This window comes from Eurosta solidaginis, chromosome 1 (assembly GCF_040869045.1).
Source record: "Eurosta solidaginis isolate ZX-2024a chromosome 1, ASM4086904v1, whole genome shotgun sequence".
Taxonomy (NCBI): domain Eukaryota; kingdom Metazoa; phylum Arthropoda; class Insecta; order Diptera; family Tephritidae; genus Eurosta; species Eurosta solidaginis.
Window position 1 is genome coordinate 183,411,018 of NC_090319.1, and position 15,164 is coordinate 183,426,181.

A 15,164-nucleotide genomic window follows, 5' to 3' on the forward strand; every position below is an offset into this window, starting at 1 on the left:
CGGGTCAGGAAAAAAAGTTCCACTACGCATACCCAAAAAAATAATTTTCGACCCTGCGAAATTTCATTTTTTTCGAATTTGATTTTTAAGGTTTTTTTCATGACTTACTAAAAAAAATTTCCTATGTATGTCCGACCCAAAAATGTACGCCAAAAACGTTGTCGATAACAGTTATTTGAAAAAAAAAAATTGCGTTTTTAGAGGACATTTTTGGGTCGGACAAGGCATACAAGAAAATTCAAATGAACATTTTTTAGTAGGTCTTGAAAAAAAACCTTAAAAATCAAATTCGAAAAAAGTAAAAAAAAAATTAAATTTTGCAGGCTCGAAAATAATTTTTTTGGGTATGCATAGTGGAATTTTTTTCTTGAGCCCAAATCCTGTCGAAAAATCGATGGCCCGATATCGGCTAATAAATCGACCCAGTCTAAAATCCACTCAGTATCTGCGTGAGATGGTAGTACAGTTCCCCGTGCTTCCATTCATTCCATTGAGCTACGTTCCTCCCACCGTTCTTGCCACTTAGCTATTGTTTGTGTCCTTGCTCTTTTCTTGGCTTCTTCAGAAGGTCGCTCGATATTAGTGTTATAGTTGGTGTTATAGTTCGGTCATTTTGCTTGCCAGTAAGTCTACTGGGATTTTCCGGGTTAGAACCAGGATCGTATCGTCGGACACCGTCCGATAAGCACTTGCTATTCTTAAATATGCGAGTCGGTACGCTGCTAAAATATCATTTTGATGGGTCCATTTAGATCCATACCACACTGGTGCTGCTGGTCACTCGGACCACCAATGTTAGGCATCATTCGCATAAGTGCTCCATTAACTTTGGTAATTTTCTCTCCCACCGCTCTGAAGTGCTCTTTGAAAGTTAATTAGAGTTAACGTGCACTACTAAGTATTTTAGAGAATCCTTTGAAGTGATTTGATGATCCCCGATAGTTAAGACAAACTCGTTCGCCGACCGTTGGAATTTACTAATACCACTTCCGTATTTTGGCTAGCCAACTCCAGTCCCGTATTGGTCAGCCATTCCTTTATTCTTCCTACGACGTCATTACATAATTCTTGAAGCAAGTCCAGTTTCTTGGCCACTACTACCACTGCAATATCATCAGCATATCCGACAATTTGCGTGTTTCTGGTAGATCAATCTTTAGCACTCCGTCATACATTACATTCCAAAGCGTTGGACTGACAACAGATCCCTGTGGGACAACTCCGGTGATTTTGTACTCTTTTGCTCCTTGATCCGTGTCAAAAAGAAGTACTTTGTCTTTAAGATAGCTACCTATTATTCTGCGTAAATAAGCTGGTGTGCCGAAGCTTCGCAACGCTGCTATTATCTGCATCCAGCTCGCAGTGTTAAAAGCATTATTGATGTCCAACCCAATCAATGCACAGAACTTCCTTTTATTTTGGCCTCTAGAGAGAGCTTATCTAGCTATATTGACAAGTGTTTGTATTGCATCTTCAGTGGATTTTTATTTGCGAAATCCATATTGATTATTCGATAAGCCGCCTGGGCTTTCAAGAATCAGCTGTAGGTGCTCGCTAATTATACGCTCGAATATATTTCCTAGGTAATCCAGCATACAAATTGGCCTATATGAGGATAGCTGCTCCGGCTGTTTACCACGTTTAAGCAATAGGACAAGCCTTTCTCGTTTTCACGGGCGAGGGAGCACGCCTTCTTGCATACAGGCATTAAAAAGATTAGTAAATAATGTAGCCTTAGTTGTGATCGAGCCTTTAAAGGCTATGCTTGGTACTCCATCGTGTCCTGGGGGTTTGTTATCAGCAACTCTCTTTGCAGCGTCCGGCAACATAATATGCTCTGTAATTTGCAGAATTTCCGTACTTTCGAAAACCTCGCTTGGATAAGTTCAGATATCTTGCGCCGGGAAAAATGTTTCAACAATAGTATTCATTAGTATCGGGCACGTAGGTTGCTGTGATATCGGTCCTTTAACTTTGGCCATCACAGTTCTGTAGGCTGATCCCCAAGGATCTGCGTCGACATTATCCAGCAGTTCCCTAAAGCACAACTTCTTGGTCTTTTTTATGGAATTTTTAAGTGCCTTCCTTTGAGCAACATAAGTGCCGTGTAACTCCGCATATCGTTGTGATGAGCGTGCCCTCTGCGCTATTATTCATACCCTCTGACATTTTCTACGCTCTTCCGCAATTTCGTCATTCGATCAATATACCGGAGTGCCCTGGGCTTTTCCGAGACTTCTGGGCATGGCAGCCGCACATGCCATACATATCGACTTAGTGATTTGAACCGACTTGTCTTACGGTTGCGATCTTCGTACTATGGTATCCTTCAGGATAATATCAAATATTTGTGGATCGAAAAGGTGCTATTTCCATTCCCTACTTTGTCGATGTTTTGCTGCTACCGTTCGTAGAGCTTCGAGCAGCTCTACGCTAATTGCTTTATAGTCGCTGTGTGTGTAGACATTGCTTATGGACCATTATGCTCGTCTTGCTATTTCGCCGCTAGCGAAGGTGAGATATATAATATATATCCCTGGTTCACTTAGGAGTTCTAGCCTCAACGAAGTAAGGCTTCCGAGAAGAACTGTCCCTCTTTCGTTGGTTCGTCTACTTCCCCACACAGATGACCATGCATTGAAGTCTCCACACACTAAAAGCGCGTGTTTACCTCGTGCTTCCATGTCTTCGACCACGGCGATGGTCATGCTCGGAGGGGCATAGCAAATGAAGACGTATATACCGTTGATTTTTGCCCGAGTGAATCCTGCTACCGCTGGCGTCATATTTTCCTGTGGAAGAAATTTCCCTGGTGCCCAAATTGAGGCTTTGCCTGCCGAATCTGAGTGCCAACCCTGCTCCTGGCGATTTTTGTATTGTTCAGAAAGTACCACTATGTCATATCCTCCTTCATAGACTGTTTGGGATAATATCTCGTAGGCTGCCTCGCAATGGTTTAAATTGAGCTGCAATACCCTCATGAGACAGTCTCATGCTGCTCTTTCGTTGTGGGCATTTAAAACTGCCTGCCGAATGTTGTCCCACATAGCGCGCATTTCGGTGCGTTTTCGCAACTTGCAGCCTTATGACCTTCCTGACCGCATTTCCTGAATAGTTGAGACCTATCTACGGTCTCCTTACATTTCTGAGCTTTATGCCCGTAGCCCAGCACCTATAACAACGTTTCTCTTGCATGACCTCTCTAATTCGACAGGAAACCCATCCTACCCGGATTCTTTGCGTACTAAGGACAGCTTTGGCATCATCCGCTGTAAGGCTTATAAGTGCCGACTTCGTGCCATTGTACCCTATGCGTATGCTTTTTGTGACATTCAAGTCTGGAAGTTTGATGTTGCATTGCTGGTGGAGGGCGTCGCAAATCTCCTCGGGCGTAGTAATCTCATCGAAATCTCTGCACTGTAGTGTGACCATTTGGTACTATTTTTTAACTTTAGCCGAGTCCTTTAGTACCGCTTAGATGTCTGCTTGGTAGGCGCTTGTTTTCCCATCTTGCGATTATTTCAGCTCTAGTTTCGCCGCTCTTCTAATGGTTTTGAAGTCACCACCCAAGGATGTCGGCCTACGTAGCATCTCCCGCCTTTGAAATGATGATTGCGTCCGGCCTAGCGTTAAGTGCTTTTTTCTTGTTCGTCTTTTTATCTAACTGCGTCTCTCCCACTTTTTTGGCTGCAGTGTCCTCTTTCCGCTTCGTCTTTTCTTGCGTTTCTTGCCGTCGTTTGTGGCTATCCACGTACCCTGGCATGACATCTTTTTAGTGGGTTTGACCACGTTGTTCTCCTTGGTCGAATACGAATTGTTCCTCGGTCGCTTTCCTGGGGGTGATGGACTTCTATCCTTGCCGCTTTCGCTTGCACTCAATTTATGTTCCAAATTCTTTACCTCTAGGGCCGACTCGATGTACAGCACTTTTATTACGGAGGCCAAGCGTTTGATTTCCGCGTGTATATTATTACGCCCTATGAAGAACTGCATCAAGACTTCAATCGCATTGCCTAGCTTGGTCATCTTTTTTTCTCCGGGGGTTTTGCTGATTTAACGCAGCTGACGCCTGCTTAATTAGGTGACTTAATATTGGTGTGCCTGTTTGAGCCTTGCTGTTGGAGCTCTTTTTGCATAGCTTCGATGTAGCAGCCGGCGACGACGCTTCGTGCTTGCTTTCGTCCTGCGCTCCTTTGGGTTTCGTTACCACTTGCGACATATTGTTAAGGCCCCCAGCCGACAGACCACGCCATTCTGGAGAGCGAGGTAGCTTCCTTCCTACGAATGGAATGAACGCAACTTCTTTCTCCTGTGTTTGGTTTTTTAATTTATTATTTTTGTTCATATATTTAATTGTGTCCCAATTTGAGGCCGCTATCTTGTTCGGAGAAGGGAGGATCTCAACCGAGCCTGCACCACCAACTTAATGATGACGGACTTTGAACGTACCCCAAGGCCTGCCAAGGTTTTAGCGGGACGGAGAGGAATGGGACACTAACCGGAAAGTCATTTTGACGGTGTGTCAAGCCGTGTACTGAGATTTCCGAATGTCACAGCGCCAGCCCTTAACAAACATATCCAAATCGTTGATTCCAGTATACCTTAATTAAGACCTTACTGGGCTCAGTCGTAACGTGACAATCACGTTAAATGTACAAATAATTTGCCTCTTTACCTTCCTGAGTGTGGCACACGTCGTATAGTTGCCTCCCTATCTTGGGCAGGTATTCCCTCGAAGCAACTCCGAACTAGGCTGTGGATGCTTAATTCAGGGCGGTATCTACTCGCCCTGTCACTGGAGATTTTCAGGATGCTTTAGGCCTTTTAAGCCAAACTCTCCTCACGAGCCGCTCTTGGTCGAGGGCTGCTTATTTGATATTCACAGCTAACCTAATTAATAGGCCGTTCACTGTCCGCCAGCAGTGACCCCTTGGCCTGAGCTTATATATAGATACCTACTGTCTCTTAAAAATATATATGTATGTCACAACTAGGATAATTTGCTGACAACTTTTTACTCATTTTTTAATTCACTTCAATTACTAATTTCATTACAAATTATCAAAATACCACTCTTTTACAACATCAAAATTGTTACAGGAGTCCTTAAATGTCCCTTCCTCTATATTACATATAACAGTATTAATACTATAAAGATTCGATTATTGCATTACAAACAAGAGCTTCAAGAAAACGCGACGGAACTTTAGCGTTCAAAAAGTATATAAATTTTGTTTATCACACCGTGTAAATAGATACACTAATTGAGAAATATTGATTTTTTTATATCCGTAGTGTACCCTTTTATATTTTTTATAGTTCTCTTTGACATACCTGAGACAGTATGGCATACTCGCTTGTTTGAGATGGCTTATGATATGAACGATTTTCCTCTAATCTGGTTTGATTCTCCGAAAATATCTGACTGTACTTATCATATGTACACTGCCAATCTGTGCTAGCTTCCAGCAGGTCTAGATCTGAGGGAGAGAAGCACTTACAGCAGATATAAAAGGGGATGATTAAAAAATAAAGCAAATTGATAATAAATCGGCGGAAATTGGTATCATTATAATTCTCTCTAGGTTGCACATAGTCCAATCCGAATCGATCAACAGTGGTGTTGAAAATGCCTCCGATAGCTTTAAGTAGCCCTGAAATGTAAATTTTTTTATAAGTTCATTTTTTGATAAATAAATTCTAAATAACAACATCCAAAGTTTAGATTATCCTTACATAGTTGTTCCTATAAAATTTTAGCTTTCATAAACTAAGGAAAACAACATTTGTAGCAAGCATGCAACTGCTTGTAAAATTAAGATGATGTTTAGGAAAAAATTCTTGTATCTTAATTGTTTTACTTGTACGGGTATTCTTCTTCGATTAGGTTGGGTTGAACTGGCCAGTCAATGAGGACCGCACGTAGACTGTCCGTAGTGTTACCAGAAGTTTATTTAACGACCAAACTGAAAAACCTGTCAAAAGCCAGGACCTATGTAATAAAATTACTCCGTCCTCTTAGCAAAGACTATAAGCTTTCTAGGACCCATGCCACTTGCTGCTTCTAGATCTGATAGCTGTATCACTCCTAATAGCCGGACTCTTAGCTTGGCAAGCGCAGGCCACGAGCCCATAACGTGTTCGATCGTATCCACCTCCAACACGTACTTCCTACATCTGCTATCACTGACCAAGCCTAATTGAAAGGCATGGGACGCCAGAAGGCAGTGTCCAATCAGAATACCTGTCATAAGTCAACTTGTCTCCCTTTTTAAAGATAAAGGCAAGTATGTTAGTCTAATGTTGTAGGACCTACACATAATCAACGACACTTAACAGCCCCGTACTTGGACGCACGCTTTTCCCGCCTTGTTGATCATGTGCACCTCTCGCCTTCTCTTAATCTCACCCAATATGTTTGGAACGTCTACTGAGCAAGCTTCAAGGGATGCGCCCTTTTTAGCTAGCTTATCTGTTTTTTCATACCCATCTATTCCAATATGCCCTAGGCCCAGTATAGATGTATGCTTTTCCCCGTCTCGATTCTTTCCAGGGATTGCTTACATTTTAACATACTTTTAGATGCTGTGCTATGCGAGATTATTAACTTAGTTGTTGCTTGGCTGTCAATATAAAAGTTAACACGACTGCAGTTTAAGCCATTATCTTCCAGTGTTTATGCTGCTTTGTTTAGGGCCAATACTTCCGTTTGAAAAACGCTACAGTGATCTGGAAGCTTGTATGCCGTGCATATTCCCGGATCAGCGCAGTATACCACAGACCCTACTTCTTCCACAACTTTGGAACCAACTGTGTATACATGTATCGCCTGCATAAATGCCTTCTTCACCCTCTCCTCCAAGTTTAGCTTCGGCGAGAGCTTACTGTCTAGGATGGTTCCCAGATATTTTGCGCAATGTGTATTCTACTTAAGTTTTTATTTAAAAATTTTACTTTTCAGTGCGAGTTTACACTACATGTAAAGCTGGGGTCAATTTAACCTCGCTGCTTTTCCCATAATCTTTCATTTTATTTCTCATCTTCGATAAAGCTCCCAAAGTTCGGGATAAGCTCGAGTTGTTTCAAACAGTTTCCAATGTCGAAAGCGTTGTTTTTCGGTGGAAGCATCGGCAGTGGCAGAAAAAGATCCACTTAGCACATATTCGATAGTTTTACGTGCTTGTTTTAGTCTGCCGTCTTAAGCGTCTTCGTCCCCATACTAAGCGCTGTACCGAATGTTTCTCGCGACTTAACTCCTGATATATATTCGGCATATTTTTACCGCCTCTCGGGCTCGCGTTCACTGTTGCTGTTGTTGTAGCAGAGCTTCGCTCCATCCAATAGGCGCGACCGATCACAAATTATCATCAACATCCCCTAACGAGAGTCCAAGGAAACGTTTCAACAGGAATGGACCATAGTGGGAGGAGTGTTAGAGGCGTTGGTTCCACATTGCAACTAAAGAGATGGTTGGTGTCAAATGGGGATACATTGCAAGCAGGGCATACATAATGTATGTTGGTCGTGATTCTAGTTTGGTAAGAGTTTAGGGAGAGTGCTTTTCTCTTCTGTGATTTTGGGGTATTTATTTTTAAGAACGGGGTTCGCCGGGAAAATTCTCAGGTTCGTATTGAGGGAATCCCAAGGTTTCTGGGTACTCAACAGAAACTGTTTGTTCATTTCCGTCCTCAATGGGAAGTACTCTCGCCTCATTATGTACTCTCGCGTGGTTGACTGTATCAAAAGCTTTTGATAGTTTAGGTTAGGTTGAACTGGCCGCTCCATGAGGACCTCACATAGACTGAATAAGTCCGTAGTGTTACCAGAAGTTTGTTTTAACGACCAAACAGAAAAATCCTATCAAAAACCAGGACCTATGTTATAAAATAACTCCGTCCTCTTGGCAAATACTAGAAGCTTCCTAGGACTTAAGCCACTTGCTGCTTCTAGATCTGACAGCTGTATCACTCCTAATAGCTGGAGTCTTACCCTGGCAAGCGCAGGGCACGAGCACAGAGCGTGCTCGATCGTTTCCTCCTCCAGCCGGCACTTCCTACATCTGCTATCACTGACCAATCCTAATTTAAAGGCATGTGACGCCGGAAGGCAGTGTCCAGTCAGAATAACCGTCATGAGTCCACAGTCCTCTCTTTTTAATGATAGAAGCAACTTTGTTAGTCTAAGGTTGTAAGACCTACACATAAACTTCGACACTTTACAGCCCCGCGCTTGAAACCACGCCTTTCCTGCTTGGTCGATCATGTGCACCTCTCTCCTTCGCTTGATTTCGCCCAGTCTAATTGGGACGTCTACGGAGCAAGCTTCAAGTGATGCGCTCTTTTTAGCTCGTTCAACCACTTTTTCATTCCCATCTATTTCGATATGCCCTGGGACCCAATATTTATTTATTTATTTGTTTATTTATTTATTTAAAAAAGAAAGAAAATATACATTTTATTTTCATACAGACTAAGTAGAATAAAAACATTAAATTACAAATTAATTAACGATCCTATTTAATAACAATTTAAATTTAGTTTTTAGTAGAGAGAAATCAACATCATGTACACTTGAGTACAAATTAAATTCTCTTAATGCTCTTAGAATAGGAGAATTAAAGGCATACATTGTTCTAACTCGATCAATAAAAAAGATTTCATTACTCCCCAAGCTTCGGCCTGGGATATGAAATGAAATGCATTCTAGCAAGGCAGAGGAATCAATTGTTCCATGAACTATGTCATAAACAAAAGAAAGTGGCAGAATGATTCTTCTGGAGTATAACAATTTTAAGTTAATAAGCTGGCATCTAGCAGTGTACGAAGGTAAAGGATCCATGAACCCAATCGACCGAAGAGCGGATCGAATAAAAGGTTTTTGAATTCGTTCAATCCTATTGGTATGACAATCATAATTAGGTCTCCAGATAAAAACATCATATTCTAAATTTGAACGTATCAAACTCGTATACAATAATTTCAGTGTATAACGGTCCTTAAAATCTGGACCAAAACGGCGAATAAATGCAAGCATTGAGTGGGATTTAGAAATTATGTAATTTATATGACCAAGAAATAAGAAGTTGGAGTCAAAGACAACACCGAGATCCTAAATTTCTCTAAGGGAGCAAAGTTGAGAGTCCTCGATACAATATGAGGTGGGAATGGGAGACCGAGACTTTGAGAACGAAATATTAAAACACTTTTTTATGTTCAAATGTAATCGGTTACTATTACACCAGGGTACAACGTTATTAAGATCCTCTTGTAACTTAACAGAGTCCAGGTGACTGGTGCAAGCCGTAAATATTTTCAGGTCATCAGCATATAACAGAAATCTTGAGTGTCGAAAGCAGCTTGATATGTTATTTATAAAAATAATAAAGAGCACCGGACCCAAAATATTACCCTGGGGAACACCAGAGGAGGCAATTAAAGAAAGTGATGAAGTATTGTCAACTTTTACTACACAGCTTCTAGATGAAAGATACGACCTTATCCACGATAAAAAATGTAGTGAAATCCCAAACAGACTAGTTTGGATAATAAAAGCGAGTGACCAACTTTATCAAAAGCTTTCGAAAAGTCTGTATAGATAGTGTCAACTTGACAAAGGTTACTAAAAGCTGATAAACAGAATTCTGAAAATATAGCTAGATTTGTCGTGGTAGATCTTCCTGGCAGGAAACCATGCTGATTAGGTGATATCAAGCTCTTAACGCCAAACCAAATTTTCTGTTTAACGATGTACTCAAAAAATTTAGAAACCGTAGATAATTTAGAGATGGGTCTGTAATTGGAAATATCATTCTTGTTGTCGCTTTTAAAAATATGGGTAATTGAAGTAATCTTCCAAGCATTGATAAATTCGCCATTTTCAAGCGATTTATTGAGTAAAATTAAAGAGGCTAAGCAAAAGCTGTACAATTTTTAAATAGGCAGGCCGATAAACCATCGACATCAGTCTGTGTTGCGTAACTAATATTCCTAATTCCATCTATTACGTCATCAATTATTAGGTTGAGAGCACCGAAATTGATAGGAGAGTCAACGACTGGGCCCTGGTTTTCAGTTTCTTCAATGTCAGACTCAAAGTTGGAACTGAAAAAGTCCGCAAAAAGATTTGCAGCAATGGTTTCTTTATAGAGTACCTCAGACGGAATAATAGAACACGATTTTTTAGACTTAACATAAAGCCAAAACGCTTTAGGGTTCGCTTTGATTTCAGTTTCATATTTCTGAATATAATTTTTATGTAGCACCCTACTCATGGATTTAAATTCCTTCAAGTAACGCAGATATAGATCTCTATGGGAAGAGGAGCCCGAAGACTTAAATTTTTTATAAAATTTTTTCTTAAATTTTTTAGTTTCTATAAGTATTTAGTATACCATGGAATTTTATAAGATCTTTTCTTATTAATAGGAATAATGCTCTTGCAGATGCTGTTAACTTTAAATTTAAAAATGTCAAAGTAGTCATGTAAAGATAGACCATAGAAAAGACAATCCCAGTCTAAAGAGGACATTTCAGAGTTGACAGAATCAAAATCGCAATTTTTAAAACAAAAACTAGTAGAATGGTTATCTTCACAAATAGAGTTAAAATTATGAAATTCCAAGTTTAACACTACTGGAACATGATGCTGACTTCCAGCCGACAAAGGGTCCAGGCACTCATTTAATGAAAAATTAATATTATCGCTAATAAATATGTTTACGCGGCGTAGGCTGTCACCCGTCCCATCTCCCTCCTTTTTTTATACGTATCTCTATGAATTTATATATAACCCGTATCTTGTATTGTATTCGATCTATTGAATTTTATTTTTATACTGAAGTATCCCTAGAATCAATGCATTGTATTTACCCTTAAATTCCCTATTGGGAATCCTCATGGACGTGTGGCAGCCTCCACCGCATAAATCCCCAGAACGAATTCGCCGCAATCCGAAGCAAGGCGATCTGTCATCACCGCCAGCTGTTAAAGCGGCCATTATATTTTTTTACTTATTATTATAATTTTTGCAAGGCATAGAATCATTTTGTGAAAAAAAGAAAATCCTTTTGCTTGGGTAATTTTTTGGTGCAAAATCTGTAATTCGTTTACCCATAAGTTTGCTAGTGAAGTTTTTAAAAAGTTTTTGGAGATTATTAAAAAGGTTGCCTTTTGCTGTGCGTTTGTGCCCAATAGCGAATACATCGTTTCCCTTTGTATTATAAGTCTGCAAACCATTTGATTGCATATTTTATTATTATTGGACTTACTTTCGATTACATTTGTACACCATACAAATTTGTGAGTTAAGTGAAATTGCTGTATAGATTTGCATGAGAAATCTTCTTAAATAACAATATCATCAGTTACTTAATGAGAAATTGAAGCCAATAAAAGGGTTTGAAACGTGAATCCCGGTAGTGTTTTCTATGTAAATTTATTTTACGCGCATAACCAAGAAGTAAGCAAACAAAGACGAAACGCGGAAGCAAACAAAATTTTGCTTATAACATTCAGTTTAAATCAACGTGACGGAAGCACCAGGCGCAACAGCAAAGTCCATAACAGCTAATACCTCAGGAACCATCCACCACAGCTGTCGCCGACATCGCCCCACCTCAGTGCCATCTCCGCAGCCACATCGGGACACCAGGTAAGTGTTGTATCCTCCAGCCCAAATTATCTAATGGTACTTCGTCGCCATTGACGAAACCAGCCTCTTAATAATATAATTACATATACATATATCGTATATCCCCCGGTAAATTTTTGGCGGCTCCCGCCAAATACATAATTTTCCCGCCAAAAATACATTATATATATATACATTCTCACCCCAATATACACCACGGGGCAAATCCCACACACACTTGCACAAAGTTAGCTCATTGCCCTTCAATACTTGATTCCCTTGTGGTATAATTTAAATACATATTCCCACTTTTACATTGTTGACGATACCCAGCAAAAAATTCAGCCACATTTGCATAGTGTGAATTACCCATCAGTAAATTCTGCCGCTCATCCCAACTAGCCCCAGGCTACTCTCAATTGAGTCTAACTGGTCCCAGCCAATAGGAAAACTTCTCCCTTTGGTTTTCCCGTATAAATAAACACTCGGCAATCTCCAAAATAGCCAAAATAAAATTAAGCAAGTCCCTCTTCAGAATGGCTAGCGTGGTCGAAAGTAAATTTATATCCGAAACGGATCTCTTTTCGGATTACTGCGCTCGGTTCGGTACAACCGACATCCAAGATAACACCGAGGCATCCCTAAAAATAAAAGACAAAAATATCGATGTGTTCTGGGAAAGGCTACAGAGCGCATATGACGCCGTCGTAGAGTCAGATGACAACGACCTTCCCGACGACTTTAAGGCCTCAACCTTCAGCAAATACCGCGCCTGCCTTATAGCATATGAAGACAAAAAGGCAAGAATAGGAGATCAGCTCCAGCTAAGGGTACTAAGCAATCCCGTCCCCGCTACAACCACCACTCCCCAAGAAAATTCCGGGATGCACCTCAAAGTACCCGCCTGTGACACCGAAGTCTTTTACGGGAGTTATGATCAATGGCCGTCGTTCCGTGACATGTTCACAGCGGTCTATATCAATCACCCGAAACTCTCAAGCGCCCAAAAATTGTACCATCTCAGGTACAAAACCCAAGGAAAAGCCGGCCAGATAGTAAAGCAATTCCCACTAAGTGATGCCAACTTTGCTCTGGCTTGGGAAGCTCTGAAATCCCGATACGAAAATAAAAGAGTCCTGGTCGACAATCAAATCCGAATTCTCATGAATCTAAAAGCGATTCAATCGGAAAACAGTGACGAGATCCAAAGACTGCAATCCTCCGTAAACAACTGCCTCTAAATATTAGCAACCCAACAAGTCTCGACAGAGAGTTGGGATCCCATTTTAATTTATTTAGTAACGTCCAAGCTCCCAGAAAATACTGTTGCGCTTTGGGAACAATCATTAAGCTCCAGACGGGACCTACCGAACTGGTCCCAAATGGATCAGTTTCTGACTACTCGCTACGAGATAGTGGAAAGGGTGGATCAATGGCGACCAGCCAAGCCCCGATAGAATCCACCCTCCACCAACGTCTCAAGGCCTTCCTCAAGTCAGAACAATCCCCAGTTCAAGCAGGCTCAAACCCAAAACCAAAGCCGTAACCCCCCGCAGAACAGCAACTATACCCAAAATCGCACAAATGCTCATGTGGCCGAGCATCAAAAAATCTACGCCTGCAGAATGCGCAAGCAGGCCTCCCACACGCTACAAAGCTGCTTGCATTACAAAAAGCTGGCAATCCCTGAACGGAAAAAAATCGTGAGAGAAAACAATATGTGCGAAAACTGCCTGTCCCAAGCCCACCTCTTAAAAGATTGCACAAGCACAAGAACGTGCCTCTACTGCCAAGGTCGCCACAACTCCACCCTCCACGACGCCGGTGTATCTCATAAAACCAATGGCCCTCGGAAAACAACAGCTCAAGTAGCAACTAGTCAGGACGTTACCAACCCAGATCCCAACGAGGAACTTCCCACCACCTCAAACGCTGCCCGCATCCAACCTTTGTATGCAGAAAATGATAGCAAGATCATTCTCTCCACAGCGATAGTGTCCATAGAACACCGAGGGGACTGCTTCAGGCTCAGAGCCTTAGTGGATCAAGGGTCAGAGCGTAGCTTCATCTCGTCAAAAGCTCAAATCAAGCTAGGCCTCCCATATACCCACTCCCTATTTGAAATATCGGCCATGGGAGGCGGATTAGTACAAACCTCCAACAAGTTATGCTCACTGACCCTAGTCTCAAATGACCTAAAGGTAAAAATAAAGGCCCAGGCAATCGTGCCACCTCGACTCACTAGGCAACTCCCAACACACCTCAAGCTAGCAGACCAGAATTCGCAGAACCCTCCCAAATCGATCTGGTGTTAGGCAGCGAACTCATCCCTCAAATCATGCTAAATGGCATAGAGAAGATCTCGCCCACACTGCTAGCACAAAACACGATATTTGGCTGGATAATAAGTGGCCAAACCCCCGAAAAGGTCGGATCACACTCCTCTCAAGCGTGGGAAGTGACGAATGTCCAGCTGAATGAACAGCTAAGACAATTCTGGGAAATCGAAGAAATACCCAGAGTGCGAGTGGAAACCCCAGAAGATAAAATGTGCGAAGACTTTTATCAAAGCACAACCACTCGCATGGATGACGGTCGATATATGGTTCGGCTCCCCTTTAAATCAACATTCCCGAACGATATCAACCTAGGTCCATCCCGTACTGCAGCCATACGACAGTTCCATGGCATGGAACGTACTCTCTCAAGAAAGGGCGATCTCAAGCAGCAATACGACAAGGTACTCGAAGAATATCTGTCCTTAGGCCACATGGAAGAATGCAGTCCCAATGAAATAGAATCCCTGGGTAAATACTGCTCATTCCATCTCCCTCACCATGCAGTCGTAAGGCCAGACAAGAAGACAACAAAAGTCAGAGTTGTATTCAACGCCTCTAAAAAGTCGGGTTCCGGTCACTCCTTCAACGATGTTTTATGTACCGGACCAACCCTCCAACCCGACCTCCGACTTATGTTGCTGAAATGGCGAACATATAAATATGTGTTTAATGGCGACGTCGAGAAAATGTACCGCCAAATTCTCTTGCACCCCGATGACCGAGACTACAAACGGATAATATTCCGAACCGACGAACACAGTCCAATAAAGGACTACAAGTTGAAAACGGTCACCTTCGGGGTTAATTGCGCACCTTTCTTGGCTATTCGCACCCTACACGAGCTGTCGAAAGATGTAGCCGATTCCCATCCACGCGCAGCCCCAATACTAAAATCCGAGACGTATGTTGACGATATTTTATCTGGCAGCCATGATCTCCAATCAGCCGAGCAATCCCTAACAGAGACTATAGACGCTCTCAATTCAGCCAGCTTTCCCCTAAAAAGATCACGGCAAACCATCCCAACATCCTACAAAAAATATCGAAAACTGATCTGCTGGAAACAAATTTTTCGAGTTCGAAAAGACTAGCACCGCCAAGACCCTGGGCATCCAGTGGAACGCCCTAACGGATACATTCTCGTATAACGTCGACTCAAATCCGGCATCCACTGCAGCCACGAAGCGGCAAATCCTC